We start from the raw sequence: 17,967 nt of genomic DNA on the forward strand, positions 1-17,967 counted from the left end.
ATTACATGTAGCATGAAGCATAATACAAACAAGACATACAAAACCTTCTATCCATCGAAAATCCACTCTGAGATCAGAACTCCTATCTTAATAGCCAAACTTTAAAAAAAAGAGTACCCTTCTCATACTTGACCTCTCCCTTCATACAGAATTATAGCATAAAGCTGATCTGGCTACCAGGTAAATGCTTTTAAAAAGGGCATAGATCTAATTTTTCCTAATACCATTATATTATATGCAATAAACAAAGGGATTCCTACCAGCTCTCATCACAGGAGACCTGCTCTTCTCTCTCTCTCTCTTCCAACGGGGTCTCACTAAATCAACCCTCCATTAATGCTCCCAGCAGGAAATTATGGTGCACCAGTATAAATGCTCTTCACAATTTAGGGAAGATAAGAGAGTTTAGATACTTGTTGATCTGAAAAGATTTCCTGTCATCCAATCACAAATATATTGGGGAACAAGTTCCGAAAGAAGAGGCCTTCAACTAACTCCTGAAAATCCATGTCTTTAACTTGTTGTGTGCCCCATGCTTTTGGTTGATTTTCTCATTTTAAAAAGCAGTGCAATCCCTGGCCCAGTATACCTGAAGAAGCGTCTCCACCCACATTGTTCTGCCCGGACACTCAGGTCCAGCGCCGAGGGTCTTCTGGTGATTCCCTCGTTGTGAAAAGCCAGGTTACAGGGAACCAGGCATCATCATCATCATCATCATCATGAATATGTTTGCTGAAATGAAATAGCACAGACCCATTTAGTGAAATCTAGAAATTATGACCACTAAAATGAAATGCTTGCCAAACTGTTTAATGAAATATTATGATGAGTTTTAAATAAGTAAGAAGATGAAGAAGAGTTTGGATTTGATATCCCGCTTTATCACTACCCTAAGGAGTCTCAAAGGGCTAACATTCTCCTTTCCCTTCCTCCTCCACAACAAACACTCTGTGAGGTGAGGCTGAGAGACTTCAAAGAAGTGTGACTAGCCCAAGGTCACCCAGCAGCTGCATGTGGAGGAGCGGAGGCGTGAACCTGGTTCCCCAGATTACGAGTCTACCGCTCTTAACCACTACACCACAGAAAAAAAGATATGTTCCACACACTCAGACTATCTGATTTTAAGTCACCTCCAGTATTGGATAAATGAAGTCTATTTTGAGAGGGAAATTTTGGGAATGGTTTAACAATCAGTCCCTCTTCAAAGGGAACTTTGGGAAGCCTAACTATGAGAAAATTAGAGGTCTCAGAACCCTTAACAAACTACAGCTCCCAGAATTCTCTGTGAGAAGCGATGGCTGAGTGAAGTGTTATCATAATGCTTTAAACGTATGATGTGTGCAGCCCATGTTTAACAACAGCCATCAAACCCTGCACTAGCATACTTGTTGACAAAATATAAGCTGAGTCATCCCACTGATACTTGTCAAAATGGACTTGAATAAAAGTATTTAAAATATTCATAGTTCATTATGCTTTTGTTTTAAGAATAGATTTTATAGCTTCTGAAGTGATATCCTGCAATCAGATAGTTGGTGTTCTTACATTCCCATAAACAAAACTCTGACTAGCTTTGTTAATTACTATATAAAGGCCAACATTATTATGGACGTTCTCTTGGAGTAATTGTTACAAAACAGGCAAAGTAGCAATTAAAAACCGATGGCTGTTCAAGACCTAAGAGCCAAAAGTCATGTAACAATAAGTGGGTCACCATACCAAGTAAATCTGAACTGCTCCATGAGAAGCCTAGACTGTTAGGCCCCATTCACTAGCAGTTTAGGCTGAAGTTCTTGCATTTTCTTAAAAAAACTCCCAGGAACTTCAACAGAGATAAAACTAAATAAATCCAAGCACTCCAAGTTTAACTGTCTGGTAAAACATGCTCTTTTATTCAAGTACATTTGCTACGCAGATACAGAGATGTCCTTTCTCATGTTCATGTTGCTTTTTTTTAAAAAAAAAGACTCTCCTATTACATATAAGAGAAAACAGAGAAGGTGATTCAATAAATTCAGCAGGCACAAAGGGGTTTAGAAAGAAATCAAGTCCTGCCTGCCATCTAGTGTTCTGACAGAGGACGTGAATACAGAGTCTAAGGGGGAAAAGTTGAGGGGGGTGGAAGTGCATGGCCTTTTTGGAAATAGCATATTCCCTTGGAGAATTTTGGAATTATGAAACATCCTTATACTGAGAACAGCAGAATGTGTGTGTGTGTGTGTGTGTGTGTACACACACACACACACACACACACACACACACACAAATCCTACATATGCCAAGTATGTGTGCTATACCCGAGCAAAGTATTCATGCAACGAATGAACCCTTCTTTTAATGACACCACCTTTTGTTTCCATTCTATGCAACATGTTAATAAAATACAGTATACATTTAGAAGAACCTCAGGTGGGAGCATTTTGACAGTGGATGCAAGACCAACCTTGGCCTCTATATTGCATGTGCAACTACTATTGGTATTCTTTCAACCTGTGTACAGCAATATATTTTGTATGTTTTAGCCTCTTCCACTATGTAGCTGGGATCATAATGGTTTCAATGGGGCAACCTACAAAACAGTAATAGTGTGCAGTAGTTTATAGTACAGTACTGAGTATTCAAAACTGAGGGAGCAATGGTGACACCAAGTGGCCAGTAAGGCTATGCACTTAATCAAACAGTTATGTTCTTCTGCCTGGTTTAAAAATGATTTTTACCATGGATAAAAATAATAAATAGGGCAACGGTGTATTTAAATTGTGCAGCTCAACATTTCTAGACAAGAGGACTAAGGAACACGTGTGCCTTCGTGTAAAAATCTCCCCCCCCCAAGCTTTAAAAGGCAGCATATATTTCTGTGTAACTCCCTCTCCCCTGGTTTCTTGGCACCCGCTACTCTATTAAAAGCCTAACTAATCTGTTTCTTAATATTATGCCTATTTACATTTTAAAGGCTCCTACAGGAAATCAATAAGGTGCTATTTAAGAACTGCTGTGTTTTCTTATGTACAGGAATGAGCAGAAGACAGGCTAGGATTGATTGGAAGATTTTGGGACAGGGTGATTTGTCAATTACCAAGAATTACTCTCTCCCAATTTTTTCATTATAGCAGCAATAGAAAGGCCTTTTCCCCACTATCTAAAATTAGCCTGCTGAGATGATGAAAGCTGTAAACTGGGGGTCCAGGAGAGGATTATTGTGTGACAGACAGGACTGAGTTTCTGGTTCTGGTACTACTGAAAACCAATTTCTGGTTTGAGCATGTGCACAGAGGTATCCTGTTCCTTAATTCTGTATTAAGGAATTCCCTGCCCCTTGAGCCACTACTTTGCACCTGGCTTTGACTGGGTTTCTATTACAGGGGGAAACATAGTTTCTGCAAGCCTAAAGTCAACCATCCATCTAGTTTCTCTAAATCTCCACTCCAGCAAAATTCAGTTACAACCTACTCCAGCTGCCAGCGACAGTCTGCCTCTGACACTGAGGCTCCTCCAGTTGTTTGACAGCAGAACAGACACCCTCGGAAAGTTACTTGGAGGTTTCTAAACAGAGGTTGGAAACCCATCTGTCATGCTTTAGATGAGATTCCTGCATTGCAGGGGGTTGGGCTAGATGACCCTTGGGTACCTTCCAACTCTATGATTCTATGATACTGCTGGCCGCTTGGACACTTTAGCTAACATTTTTAAAACAACAACAACAACCCACTTGTGTAACATTCTTCTGTTAAGACCTTTACACAGGGCAGACTCCTGGTCCAACCCTTCCTCTGATCTTCAGTAGCAATGTACTGTTTACATACTATTCAGGTCTCGGCTACCCACCTTCACTGCAGCTCTCTGGCCTTTGCCTCACACCTCCTTCATCAACTGATTTTCCCAATGCATTTTCCCAACTGATAGCTATTTTTTCTTGACAGCTAAGTGCCCATTCTTCACTAACCAGAACCTCCAGTTTATCAGTCTGCTGTTTCCCAGAGCAATCAAAATGAATTTACCTGATCCAAGGTAAAGGTAAAGGGACCCCTGACCATTAGGTCCAGTCGTGACCGACTCTGGGGTTGCGCGCTCATCTCGCATTATTGGCCGAGGGAGCCGGCGTATAGCTTCCAGGTCATGTGGCCAGCATGACAAAGCCGCTTCTGGCAAACCAGAGCAGCACATGGAAACGCCGTTTACCTTCCCGCTGTAGCGGTTCCTATTTATCTACTTGCATTTTGACGTGCTTTCGAACTGCTAGGTTGGCAGGAGCTGGGACCAAGCAACGGGAGCTCACCCCGTCACAGGGATTCGAACCGCTGACCTTCTGATCAGCAAGCCCTAGGTTCAGTGGTTTAACCACAGCACCACCTGGGTCGCCTTACCTGATCCAAGAACTGTCTATAAACATTAAAAACAACAGTCTCTCTCTCCCTTTTCAGAACCTGTCGCCAACCAGCTACTGCAGAACACCTCAAATTTTGAGAGTTTCATACTGACACCCAGTGCTTTTTTTTCTAAAGAAATGTTTAGGGGTACTCTCATTTTCATACTCATATTGAAATATTGCCCCTCAATGAGGCCAAATTTAGATTCACAAAATGTTTAGGGTATGCGTACCCCCAGGAAAAAAGCACTACTAACACCAGTCCCAGATTGGGCAAAAATATTCCTGAATTGCAGGGGGTTGGACTAGATTGTCCTTGTGGTCCCTTCCAACTCTACAATTCTGTGAAGATCAACAGAGGTCACATAATTTCCACCCTCCAATCACAAAACATAAATAGACAGGCATAGGACCCATCTGCACTATATGTTTAAATCAGTATTATACCACTTTAAACAGTCATGGCTTCCCCCAAAGATTCCTGAAAACTGTAATTTGTTAAAGGTGCTGAGAATTGTTAGGAGACCCCTATTCCCCTCACAGAGCTATTATTCTCAGGGTGGTTTAATTGTCAGTGGCCTGACCTCTGCTTGATTTTCTTTTCCTCTCCAGTATTTTACTTTGTTCATTGTTATATATTTTGACTAATTTCTATCATGGATTTTATGCATTTCTTTTTTTCTGTATGATTCCAGCCACCTAGAAATCTTCATTTAAAGTGGAACAAAGACACAAACAAAAATAACCTGAGATCTATAACCAAGGGTTCTTTGGATGGTACAAAATTTGACCTAAGTACTGCTGGTTCCTAGAAAATCAGAGGGCTGTAAATAAAGCGATCTGCTTTGAAAGAGCTGATCAAGCTGTTAAAGGAATAAAATAATGAACCACACAGAGCAACATTTATTTCCACAGCAAGCTAAATATCATAGATAGCCAGTGGCAATTTCTGGAGCTGAGGATGAAATCCCAAATATGTGTAGGAAAGTCATAAGAACGGGGGGGGGGGTAGTCACCAAGTTGTTGTTTTTCAAGAGGTCTTCAGGTCAATATAGTCAAAAGAACAGATTCCGTGAGGGGAAAAGGTCACCAGGGCGTCCATAAGGCATACAAAATAGTAAAAATTATAATATTCTTGCAACCAGACCATGTAAAGTATAAATGGTGTATTGACTCAGAAAAGCTGGTGTACTTACATCAACATACAAAGTACTGCACACTTGGTCTTAATAAAATTTTCACCTACCGTATTTCACTACAGGAGATTATAATAATCCTCAGTGTGGTTTTTCGATCATGTGCTCAGTTTTTATGGCCCAGTTTACAAAAAGATAATACAAGAAAAATTTAAAACCATACTAACATCTCCCCTAGATATTACCATTGAAATAGCCTATGAACAAGGTTAAATTAATGGAAATCACACTGGAAGCAAGTAAAATGTCTGCCAGAATGCTTGTATACCTTGCATGCTTAATACTGCTTCAGAACAATATGTTGTTTTTACAACTCTCAGCTCATCTCTGTTTAGTACATTTGGAATCTGGGGAGTAGGGGAGGGAAAAATCAAAGTTACTAGCTTGCCTGACAGTAGACATCTTTCTGGCTTGATTATGAACATAGAATCAGGTGTTATAATGAATCAAAATTGTCTATTCAGCTTGGTATTGTCTACAGCAGCTGTCAGTGGTTTGCCATGGTTTCAGAAAGAGAAGCCTTTCCTGACCCTGCTTGGCAATACTTGGCAATACTTGACTGAACCCTTCTGCATGCAAAGAATTGTTCCCTGCCACAGAGCTACAGCCCTTCCTCATGGGAGGCAGAATTCTCCATGAAGGTGGAAACTTGATTTGACAATTGGCCAACTGAAACAATGTGCCTCCTAAATAATAAATACTTCCAGCATTTTACACCTAGAATTTATTTACAACTGGAGACACTGCAGCTTTTTGCTTACCCTCATTTATTCAATAATACCTCAGATAGGGAAGAAAACATTTGTGTGGCAATAGCCCGAGCCTTCCCGGAATAAATAAAGACACAGGACACATTGCATAAGGTTAATGGGCATAAAAGGCCACAACTTTATTGTTTACGAGTGTGGAGAGGTATTGGCTTAGGCATTGGATCTAACCGTCTATATCCGACTCCAGCCCGCTCTGCTGGCAGTCTGTGAAAGGTTAACCACCGTTGGATGAGTCCTGCGATGCAGATCAACTAGGAACTCACCCTGGGGCCACCACTAGGGGGCGTGCCTTAGGCCCTCACCTACCACGGCTTCGGACATGGCCACGCTCCCGGACTCCTTAAGGGAGTACCCTTCCGCATTTTGGGGGAGGTGATGGCAGCAACCTCACCCCCCCCCCACCTGTAACCTTTGAGAGATAATCCAATGCCTACCGCCAAAAACCAAAGTTGTGATGAGCTGCTACGAGGTAGGCGAAAACCACCAGGCCAGAGCCAATTTGCCAAGTGGGAAAATTCCTATCAGGCCCTTCAACGGCGACCAACCATCAACGGCAACCAGCAATGTCAAAAGGAGAGCCTTGCCTAAAGGGAGGGTGGGCGGGAAAACGAAGTGGCTGCGGGGTCCAGGAAAGAGAGGCAGACTCCTGGCCACGCTCGCTTAAATCAGCGAGCCACACCCCCTTGGAATGTCCAGATTGGACGCGCCAAGGGAGCGCCCGTCCGGGAGCCAGGCAATGGGCTGGGGGGGGATGGCAACCATCCCCCCAGCACATGAGGGCCTCGTGGTGCCCACAAGTCCCCCTCCTTCTATGGCGGAAGGGGCTCTATTGTACTCACACTATAAAGTCTTTTGCCAAGCTGCACTCCACTTCGTACAGTGGCCAGTGTGTTGGGCAATCCAGTTTCAGAACCCTATTCAACCACGAAATTCACTGAACAGCTTTTTTTGGGGGGGGGGGTTACTGGCCATTAATCAAGCCTACTTCGCTGGATTGTAGGAGGATGAAATGAGAATATATTGTAACCAACCATGGATTCTAGGGGGGAAAGAAAGTCAAAAGTTAGTAAGTTCTACTAATGCTTACCTACTGAATGTGAAATTTTTATTTAAAAAATAGACTTTATTTGTCAGTGCAATTCAATTTTTGGAGAAAGGAAACTGCAAAATGCCTTGCACAGCTATATACTGAATATTCAGTGTTGAGATTTGCAGCATCCTACGAATTCTGTGTTTCCATTCCACCTCCCTCCTCTTTTCTGCCATTGCCTCGTGATCGCAAGTATTTGTGACCTACAGCTGTAAGGGCTTTAAGCCCAAAGCATCCAAAAAGTCTCTACATATGGCACCGCTCACTTGGCTGATTGACTGAGCTGCATGTAATCTAATGTGACTGATATGCTCAGATGTGATGTGACACGTCTCTGTGCAGGCTGTGGTGCTGTAAACCATTTTATAAGTCAGTTTAATTAGAACGATGAGCTTCTTAGTAGGCTGGCCCTGCATTACATCAACGGCCACTACACCAGCACTGGGACACTATAATGCGGTGGCGATCCTATGCTACTATCAGCAGCAAAGCTAAATCACGAGAATAGCTCTAAAAGCAAAAACTAATGATACACCACCAGATTCTACAGAATCCTTGGCAACTCTTTTCACCAACTACTGTGATGCTTGCCAATCATGACTCTTCAACAGCCATGCTTGGAAAGCATCAGAGCCACCACCTAGAAACTTTGGGTAATTAAGTAGTATATAAGTAAGCTCAAACAAATAAATACATGGGTGGCAACCGCTGGAGCATTAGGCAGAGGTCACAGAGCCTCGTCCTTCAACACTGCAAACTTGGACACACTGCTAGGAAGGGCACCCAAGCTGTTTTGATTTTTTTTTTAAGAAGCACTAAACATTTTTCTTTATAAATAAGTTCCTCAAAACTCATTCAGAACCATGTACTATGGGGTGCTGTCCTCCTTGTTGCTGTTGTTCCTATACTGAAAAGGTCCTGGGTGGTGCTGTAGCCCAGTGGGGAAGTTTAGGCTTAAAATTCAAGAGAGATTGGGTGAGATCCTTGGCTATAACCTTTCCAGGGAAAGGGCTGGAACCAAGCAGGCTGCCTGCAGCTCTCCGGGATTTCAGGAAATACTGGGACTGAGCCTGGGGCTTTTTGCACACAAAGCAGGTGCTGTACTGCTGAGCTCTTCCCTGTGGACTGGAAGAAGCAGAACTCCAGACCACCAAGTGAGGGAGAGCTAGGATATGCAGGCAGTTATAGACCTTGGAATGGTTTTACAAGTGCTTTCCAGGCAGAAACAAAGGGAAAGTCCATGGCTTGATGAATAAGTGAGGAAGAGGTTGCATATGAATGACTTTTCTATACTGAGTAGAATATTTTATTGCCTTTCCCCTTTAAGTCTCCAGGAAGCCAATCAATAGGTATATATTGAAGCTTTGATCAGACTGGAACTGTGTGGATAAAGGTTGTTTATATCATCTGGAGGGTCTATCTACAGTATCTATAGAGAGGGTTACAGGTAGGTAGCCGTGTTGGTCTGACGTAGTCAAAACAAAATTAAAAAAAATCCTTCCAGCAGCACCTTAGAGACCAACTAAGTTTGTCATTGGTATGAGCTTTCGTGTGCATGCACACTTCTTCAGATACCAGATATCTGAAGAAGTGTGCATACACACGAAAGCTCATACCAATGACAAACTTAGTTAGTCTCTAAGGTGCTGCTGGAAGGAATTTTATTTATTTTGTATAGAGAGGGTGGGAGACTTCTCTGCACCAACAGGATGCCTGTACACTTGCAGCCAAATTCACCCTTTGTGACCGGTCCTGTGCCAGATCACCTTTTCATGCAGAGAGAGAGGGGACTTTTTGAGTCAAGGTTAAGGGAAAACACTCAAAATGGCAGAGGAATGAAATCTCATGGTCCAAACGCCCTGAGGTCCTTGCATGTAAGCCTGCAAATATAGGTGCTTTCCCTAAGGGGGGGGTATGGCTCCATTGATTGCTATGGAGAGTCCTCTGCATGCAGATGTTGCACCCGAATAAGGAAGGATGGTAGTCTATGTTTTCACCCTCTGTCAACATGATTAGAAATAGTTTCTTGCTACCAATCCTTTGGGGGGCAGAATTTTAATCGGATCGCATATACAAACTCAGCAGAGAATAAAGGCAAGATATTCCAGACCATAGATTTAAACCCCTAAGCAAATGATCCTGAATGGACTTCTCCTTGCTTTCCTTCCTGTGCCCATGAATCTGTTTTCTCTCTGGTGTTTTAATCTTGCAAATTCATTTTTCCCTCCAATTGGTTTGCTCAGCAGTAATGATTATGCAGGGGAGAAATGGCAAAGGGGGTCAGGCAGCAAATGAATGAGGAGTGAAATCTCAAAAGATGCTAAATGAATATTTATGGAGCACGATCTTCACTCTCACATCACAGCACATAATGGGATCAGCAGAATTCCTGCTGGGTGAGCTGACTCTGTGAAAACTTAGTTTAATCTGTACATTAGGCGGACACCTCACAAGCCAAGAGAGAGCCTTCAACACCATGTGAAATATTTATTAAAGATTCTAATTTCAAAATGTGTCTGTATTCTGATAGGTAATAGGAAGGGGGAAGAATTTTGTATAATAATTCAAAGCGAAAGAAACTGAAGAAAAATGAATAGTTGGAATGATTTTCTGGCTGTGTGAGCGTTTATTATTCTCAAGTATTTCTTTAAGCAAAATAACTTATCAGCCGTTAAAACATGTTGGCCTATGCCTTTAAGCTGGGGTAGCATTCACAGGAGCAGGTTCAGACATGGAACACGGTGCAGCTGCTGTGTTGTGTGTGTGTGAGAGAGAGAGAGAGAGAGACATGGGAAGGAGGAAAGAAAGGAGGAAAAATCATATTGTAAACTCCTGATGCCTTGGTGATGTGTCCAACAAAGATAAGAACTTACATCTAATGTTTATTTTATTAAATATATATCTTGCCTCCCAGGAGGAAAGAGCCCAAGGTGACATCTTTGTTGATAGCACCACTTTCTAGTTGTTGCTGAATAACACAGGCAAGTTTCAAGCTCTGCATATACATGTACATTTGGATCAGATTTTCTTATCGTTTATTCAGATGTGAAGTTCAAAGGCTGGCCCTCCTCTTGATTATATCCTTTATGAGATTATTCACAATTCAAAAGCAATAGCATAATGTAACTGAAATTTACCTGTGCTTATGCTTATTTAATGGGTTTGTTTTTAAAAGATATATTATTGTTCCCTGCATATTGTTCTTGCGATATAAGGATGGGATATAAATATTGTTGGAAAAACAAGCACCCACCCAGTTCATCCATAAGGGATAGTTGGGGATAGCCTTGTTGGGGAGTTAGAGTATTTGTTTTCAGGGGAGGAAGAATAGATATGCTACTGTTTCCCTTTGCCTATTCAAAGACTGGATGACAATGAATACTTAGTTTCATCTCAGCAATGAGTCTCAAGTTTAGACTCAAGTCCTCATTTGGTAAACTCAGAAGCAGATTCTCCATATGTTACCTTGAGACTAATCCAGTTTCATTTTCTACTGAATGTCCTTTTCTTTGTAAGTGGATTATTTTCATAGCATGGCATAGTTAGGGGAGGTTATTAGTGATGTCACAAGCACTATCCATTAGGTGTCATGAAAATCACATAACCAGACAACCCTGGTAATGGCATTCTTACCTTGGTTACTATTTATAGTTACTGTTCTAGTTATTGTTACTATTGCATCCAGTATCAGGGAAAGTTGCTCATGAGTGGGACCATGTCACTGTGTTCATGTCCTGCTTGTGAGCTTCACAGAGCAATGGTCAATGTTGTTGGTCATTGTGAGAAGGGAATGCTGGACTAGATAGCTCTTTGGTATGATCAAGTAGGTTCCTTCTTGCATTCTTATATACTTGTGAAAAGAATCAGATGTTATCATCCTGACAACAGTAAAGTAAAAGCATATTTGAATGAATGTTTTCAATGCATTGTGGGTTTGGAGAACCAAGATTTGTTCTCCAATACAATTGCCCTAATAAATATAATTCTCCATAGAGACTACACCCTACTAGTAGTCCAGATTGCATACTATATGATGTCATTTTATGCAAAGATGAAGGTTGTCATCCTTTCAAATTGATGACCTTGAGTAAAGAGGTGAGTCACTTGGAATGGCCAGTAGCTAAGGGTGTAAGCCTATTTGTGAGGTGGTGGCAGTTACCATACATTGACCTCATGTTTATTTCCCACAGCTCTAAAAGGGGGATTAGACAAATAGACAAATGAGACTACCAATGGCTACTAGGTACAGGTAACTCTTCCAACTGTTTAATATATGCGATATTTTTCTTGTATTACAAAATTCCAGTGGGGAGCCTGCTCTTCTCATTTATGCTGCCTGCGTATTTTCGGAACCTGGTTTTCCAGAATTCTTAGACACTTGGGGAGCTTGCACAAATAGTTTCCTACTGCAAAGAGTCACCCTCTAACTTGTGGAGGGCAATGGAAGGAACACGAAACAGGATGCTTGTCCCCATATGTGTGGTGATAGGAACACCTTCTATAGCTTCCTGGCTAAGGCAGCCAGCTGTATAGCAAGCTACATCTGTCCAGATTCCCCGTACTACAAAAGTGTTAAGAGATGCAGAACTCCTGCACACTTTTGCATTGTGCCCTCTGACTGGTGTGTTAAACTAGTAGCACTGGAATCCTTTTGTCGACATTTCTTAATAATTACACAAACTCACTTTTTCTGTCCTGACCTTCTTGTGGGCACACCCAGGCTGTGCACATGCTCCCACCACTAGTCCGGGAGATGGTGTACATAGAGCATTAATCACAATCCAGATTAATCCTGTATTTATCCTGCTGTTCCTTATGAAATGATGTGTTTTCCCCAAACCAGTTTCAATTTTGAATTGGGACGAAAGACCTAGCTGCATTTTAAGCTGCACAGCTATCATTTCCCTAATTCTGGCATTTGATAAACAATAACATTAGGCTTTTAGATGACCGGTGTTTATCCTGTCATTTATCTTTGCCACAATGTTATAAACACACAGAACTTAAAACAATATAAATTTTATGACTTAAAAATAAATGTACATTTTTAATGCAGCCCTGATACCAGAAAAGAAGCCCTTCTGTTTTACTTCAAATGCTTCAGTTGCATTTTCGTAAGTGTTGGATTGGGTAGTTGTTTTCTTTTGTTTGTTTGTTTTCCAGCATGGTTTTTTTTTTAACTATCTCATTGGCTGGCACTGAACTGTATAAATATGAGCTGTATAAATTAAGGAGATGTGTCTTTGTGTGCATGGGTGTGTGTTGCCAATTCACTATTCCAAATCCTAAAGTGTGGGAGTGTGGATAATAGTGACAATCAAAATGCAAAACCATAAAACCAAACCTTTGCAGATCTCCATAAATATTAATGCTGATGTTTAGTGATCTTGCTAATTTTATTCTTTTCTGTGCCTGCACTTCCCTTTGAAAAAAGCAACAGCCAGAAACATCTTTCTGACAATTTTCCTCCGCTAAAAGCTAGCAACAAAGGTCTCTAATACTTCAGATTATACTCAAGGGCTAAGATGCTTTTACTAAACACAAGGAACTGTTTGCTTTTATTCTGCTGACGTTCATTTTCCTATCTTTCATTGTGAAACCGGCGGAGCCTGTGGGCATGTGTGGATGGAAGATGCTAAAAATAGAAAGTGCAGCCTAACAACTGGCTTCTGATTGGCTAGCGACAAAATCTGCCTGGCCTATGGGAACCGCTGAGAATAAAAGCAATTCAGCCTGTGTTTGTGTGAAGTGCTTTATCCATGTCAAAGAGCTCCCGGCTGTAGAAATTATTTTGGTTGCAGTTTAGCAAGGTAATAATCAGCTCAGCCCGCCCGAGAAGGTTGAGGAGAAAACAAAGGCGTATAGCATCTACAATGCACAAATGTTTGGCAATACAGAGCTGCGAATCGTTCGAAGTACCAGGAAGGAGAGGCAAAAAAAAAAAAAGCCACAAAAAACCACCAATGGATTTTACAAATTGCATGCACAAACAAAAGACTCAGAGACTTTGTTGCTTCCACCACCCCCCCTTTTGACCCCTCAGAATCACTGAATATTTCTTTGTAGCATTCTAAACTCATTTACCCAAGGTTTTTTTTTAAACACACACACACACACACACACACACACACACACAGAGAGAGAGAGAGAGAGAGAGAGAGAGAGAGAGAGAGAGAGAGAGAGAGAGAGCGCGCAGCTTGGTGCCATGCTGTGACTTGTGTTCTGTAACCAACAAAATTACCATTAGTAACTATGGCAATATGAAAATCCTGCAGGACATTCAGTTTGCTTTTCAGATGGGATAAGCATCAACTACACGGCTGAAATGGTTCCGCTAGAGGCCACTGTTGGCCCAAAAAAACCTCTAATGCTATCACTCGTGAAGCTCAAGTGAAACCCTACAGTTGCTATTGTGCCAATGGCTTGTGCATGTTCTTAGATAGACGTTATCTCAAAAAACAAAACTCAACGCTAAGGTGTATCGCTCCTTATGTTCATCAAATTCCCACAGAATTCTTGCCAGCAGATTTACCAGATGTGGAAACGAGCAAGGAAGACAGCTATGAGCTGGAACTTCCCCTCTCTTATATATGCAAATGAAGATCCTATCGGCAAGGGAGAGCCACAATCTTGGCCAACCACCCCAGCCATCAGACCGGTCACACTGCCAGATAATCTAAAGCTGAACTGCTTTCTCCAGGCTGCAGTGAGATAGTCAAAACAAGGAAGGTCTGTCCGAGTTAGGAGTGGGTGGCAGAATGCACAGAAAGGTATACGTTTCCTACAATAGAGATACAAAACTTTTGATTCCTGAGTAAGCTAAAGCTATCCAATATTAGAAGCACAGAGGAAGGCAGCAATATTTTTAAACACGTGTTTTTATGGGCAATTCCTTTCTTACACATTGTTTTGCTCCTCCTCTGTCCTCTTTGGGCTCCAGGGAGGGTCTCTTTGCAAGCCACAAGGACTCTCCAGCTCTTTCCCACCATTTCCTGGTATAATTCTATTCATTTAATTATTTCCCAACGCCACATACATATGCAGACATGCACATGTAGAACACATGCATAATTTGGGGGGGGGGGAATACCTGTATATTAGAGAACCACCAACTGGAATTTCTTTTTAAAGGGACAGTTTACTTATTCCAATATTTGCATTTTGGACACAGTGGTAGAGCCCCAGGAATATAGCCACACTGCGACCAAAGACTGGCACCCATCTACTGTATTAATTTGTGGGCATTCATTTATGGTAATAAAAAATGCTTAATACTAAATGGATGTGGATTATAAACATTTAACAGCTAAACATAAAGGTCTTTCATTAAGCTATAATCTGCTTTTTAATAAATAGCAAGCCAGAGTACAAAAAATGTGTTTTGTCACTGTGCATGCAATAGCAAATTGCTAAAGTAAGAAAATAAGGCCAAATACCCTTCTAGCCCAGCATCCTGTTCTCACAGTGGCCGTCCAAATGCCTGTGGCTGCAGTCAGGACCTGCGTCCTGACTGCACCTCTCCCCACCTCTGATACTCTCCCCACCTCTGATACTCAGCAGCTGTGATTCGGAAGCAGTGGAGGTAGACCATACCCATCATGGCTAGTAGTCAGTGATAGCCTTAACCTCCAGCCATTTATCTAATCCTCTTTTGCAGATATCCATCGCTACATTTAATGGGAGCGAATTCCATAGTTTAACTGTGCACTATGCGAAGAAGTACTTAACTTTTATCCACCCTGAATCTTCCAACATTCAGCTTCGTTTGAGTTATTAAAGATTCAAATGGTATAGTATGTAAATACCTATGATGGGATCAGACATACTGGATTAACCTTTCTACCTTTGTGCAGCTGAAAACACCAAGCGGTTAATACATCATGGATGTGCACAATTAAATTGAGTCTTTGATAGTGAATAACCGAGCTCATGTGCAAAATGAGAAGACTGACATTTAGACATAACGTTGGATGGAGAAATCATTCCGTCTCAGTTGAGTAAAATATTTAAGTAGAAGCTTATACTTTGCTCAACTGAGGTCTCGTAGTCCGTTATGGAACACTTATTATTTCCTTGTGACATATAACTGAAGAGCTTACAGTGGATGAAGCCCAAAGAATTTTATTACTGCATTCTGTATATCTGTAAGAGCTTCTGGGAATGAGGCTTTACTCAGTAAAATTTACAGGGTGACCTCAGAGTTGGAGAGCAATCCAAAGCCCTAGCTAGGAGCAGTGGGGCAGAATTGAGTGCCAGATTACTGCTGAATCCAGAACTCTGCAACTTCAGCTGACAGGGTGGGGAGCTGGCTATTTCAAGCTTTTTTTTCCTGTGCTAGGCTGGCTCCAGGCTTGTGTGATGGGCTGGTCCAAACTGGGCCCTTCTCTAGGAAATGGTTCAGCTTTGGATCTAACAGATCCATCACCAACCTGATATGATCATTTTGGCAACAACAACAAAACACCACCTTGAAATCTCCATCATAATTGATCATAAACTAAACATGGATCTGCTGTAAGCACTTTTAGCACTTGAGAGGGATCTCTACCCCAAGATACCATCTGGGACCTTGGTTTCTTTTCTGATAGCCACTGCAAGAATGGAAACAGCAGTCAGGTGGAAAACAGGGGTGGGTCTTACTTTGCAATCTTGGTTCATCCATATATGGGAAATAGCATTCAAACACTTGACTCAGCAAAGCAGGGTAATAAATGGGCAGAGCAAGAAATACAAATTTCTAAGTACATGGTATTTGTTTATTGAGTATATAAACAAATCAGCCACATTGCTTATAGCCTCCCATGTCACATGTTTTGCTATGGAAAGTCTTAATTCAGCAATGAATTACCATTGTGTGTGCCTTAATTATGATAAATCTGATTGACGAACTATACTCCAAGTTTTGTTTAGTTTGTGTTTATGGTTCTTCTGTAAAAGAAAGTGTAATAAAATACATTTTTAATTTTAAAAAATGGAGTTGGGAGGATGTTATTGCACCAGCTGAATTCAACTCGTCTTGCAAAACAAAACCACACTCCAGACTTACTCATATGAGCATCCACTAGCCATAACAGGGGTTAGATCAACAAGTTTGATTCTAAAATACACATCTATTTAAATCTCCTGGTGATTCAGAGCAATCAGTACATTTGAAAACAAAGCCAGCTACCCATGAACTCAGTAATATGATTCCAAGCTATAATAATAATAATAATAATAATACAAATTTAAAAGTGTAATGTATTTGTGTGCTGAGACTTCATGGTGCTCTTTGTAAGATTTATTAGTGCCTCCTGACTGGTCTTTTTTATAAAAACATTGTTCACCATTTTTTGCTTTCTGCATCCACCTAAGTCCTGCTGTTAGTTTTAGATTGTCCACCCATTGCATAGGTGGTTGTCCCCTTGGTCTTCTAAAATTGTAGGGCCTCCATACTAACACTGCTTTAACCCATCAGCCTAAGTCATCTCTTGCCACATGTCCTACATATGCCCATTTTAACTTTGTGAAGTTAAACCTGAGTCTGTGATATGTTGTTGTTTAGTCGTTTAGTCGTGTCCGACTCTTCGTGACCCCATGGACCATAGCACGCCAGGCACTCCTGTCTTGCACTGCCTCCCGCAGTTTGGTCAAACTCATGTTCGTAGCTTCGAGAACTCTGTCCAACCATCTCGTCCTCTGTCGTCCCCTTCTCCCAGTGCCCTCAATCTTTCCCAGCATCAGGGTCTTTTCCAAGGATTCTTCTCTTCTCATGAGGTGGCCAAAGTATTGGAGCCTCAGCTTCACGATCTGTCCTTCCAGGGAGCACTCAGGGCTGATTTCCTTAAGAATGGATAGGTTTGATCTTCTTGCAGTCCATGGGACTCTCAAGAGTCTCCTCCAGCACCATAATTCAAAAGCATCAATTCTTCGGCGATCAGCCTTCTTTATGGTCCAGCTCTCACTTCCATACATCACTACTGGGAAAACCATAGCTTTAACTATACGGACCTTTGTCGGCAAGGTGATGTCTCTGCTTTTTAAGATGCTGTCTAGGTTTGTCATTGCTTTTCTCCCAAGAAGCAGGCGTCTTTTAATTTCGTGACTGCTGTCACCATCTGCAGTGATCAAGGAGCCCAAGAAAGTAAAATCTCTCACTGCCTCCATTTCTTCCCCTTCTATTTGCCAGGAGGTGATGGGACCAGTGGCCATGATCTTGGTTTTTTTGATGTTGAGCTTCAGACCATATTTTGCGCTCTCCTCTTTCACCCTCATTAAAAGGTTCTTTAATTCCTCCTCGCTTTCTGCCATCAAGGTTGTGTCATCTGCATATCTGAGGTTGTTGATATTTCTTCCAGCAATCTTAATTCCGGCTTGGGATTCATCTAGTCCAGCCTTTCGCATGATGAATTCTGCATATAAGTTAAATAAGCAGGGAGACAATATACAACCTTGTCGTACTCCTTTCCCAATTTTGAACCACTCAGTTGTTCCATATCCAGTTCTAACTGTAGCTTCTTGTCCCACATAGAGATTTCTCAGGAGACAGATGAGGTGATCAGGCAC

The sequence above is a fragment of the Zootoca vivipara genome, chromosome 10 (assembly GCF_963506605.1).
Source record: "Zootoca vivipara chromosome 10, rZooViv1.1, whole genome shotgun sequence".
In the NCBI taxonomy this organism is placed as follows: domain Eukaryota; kingdom Metazoa; phylum Chordata; class Lepidosauria; order Squamata; family Lacertidae; genus Zootoca; species Zootoca vivipara.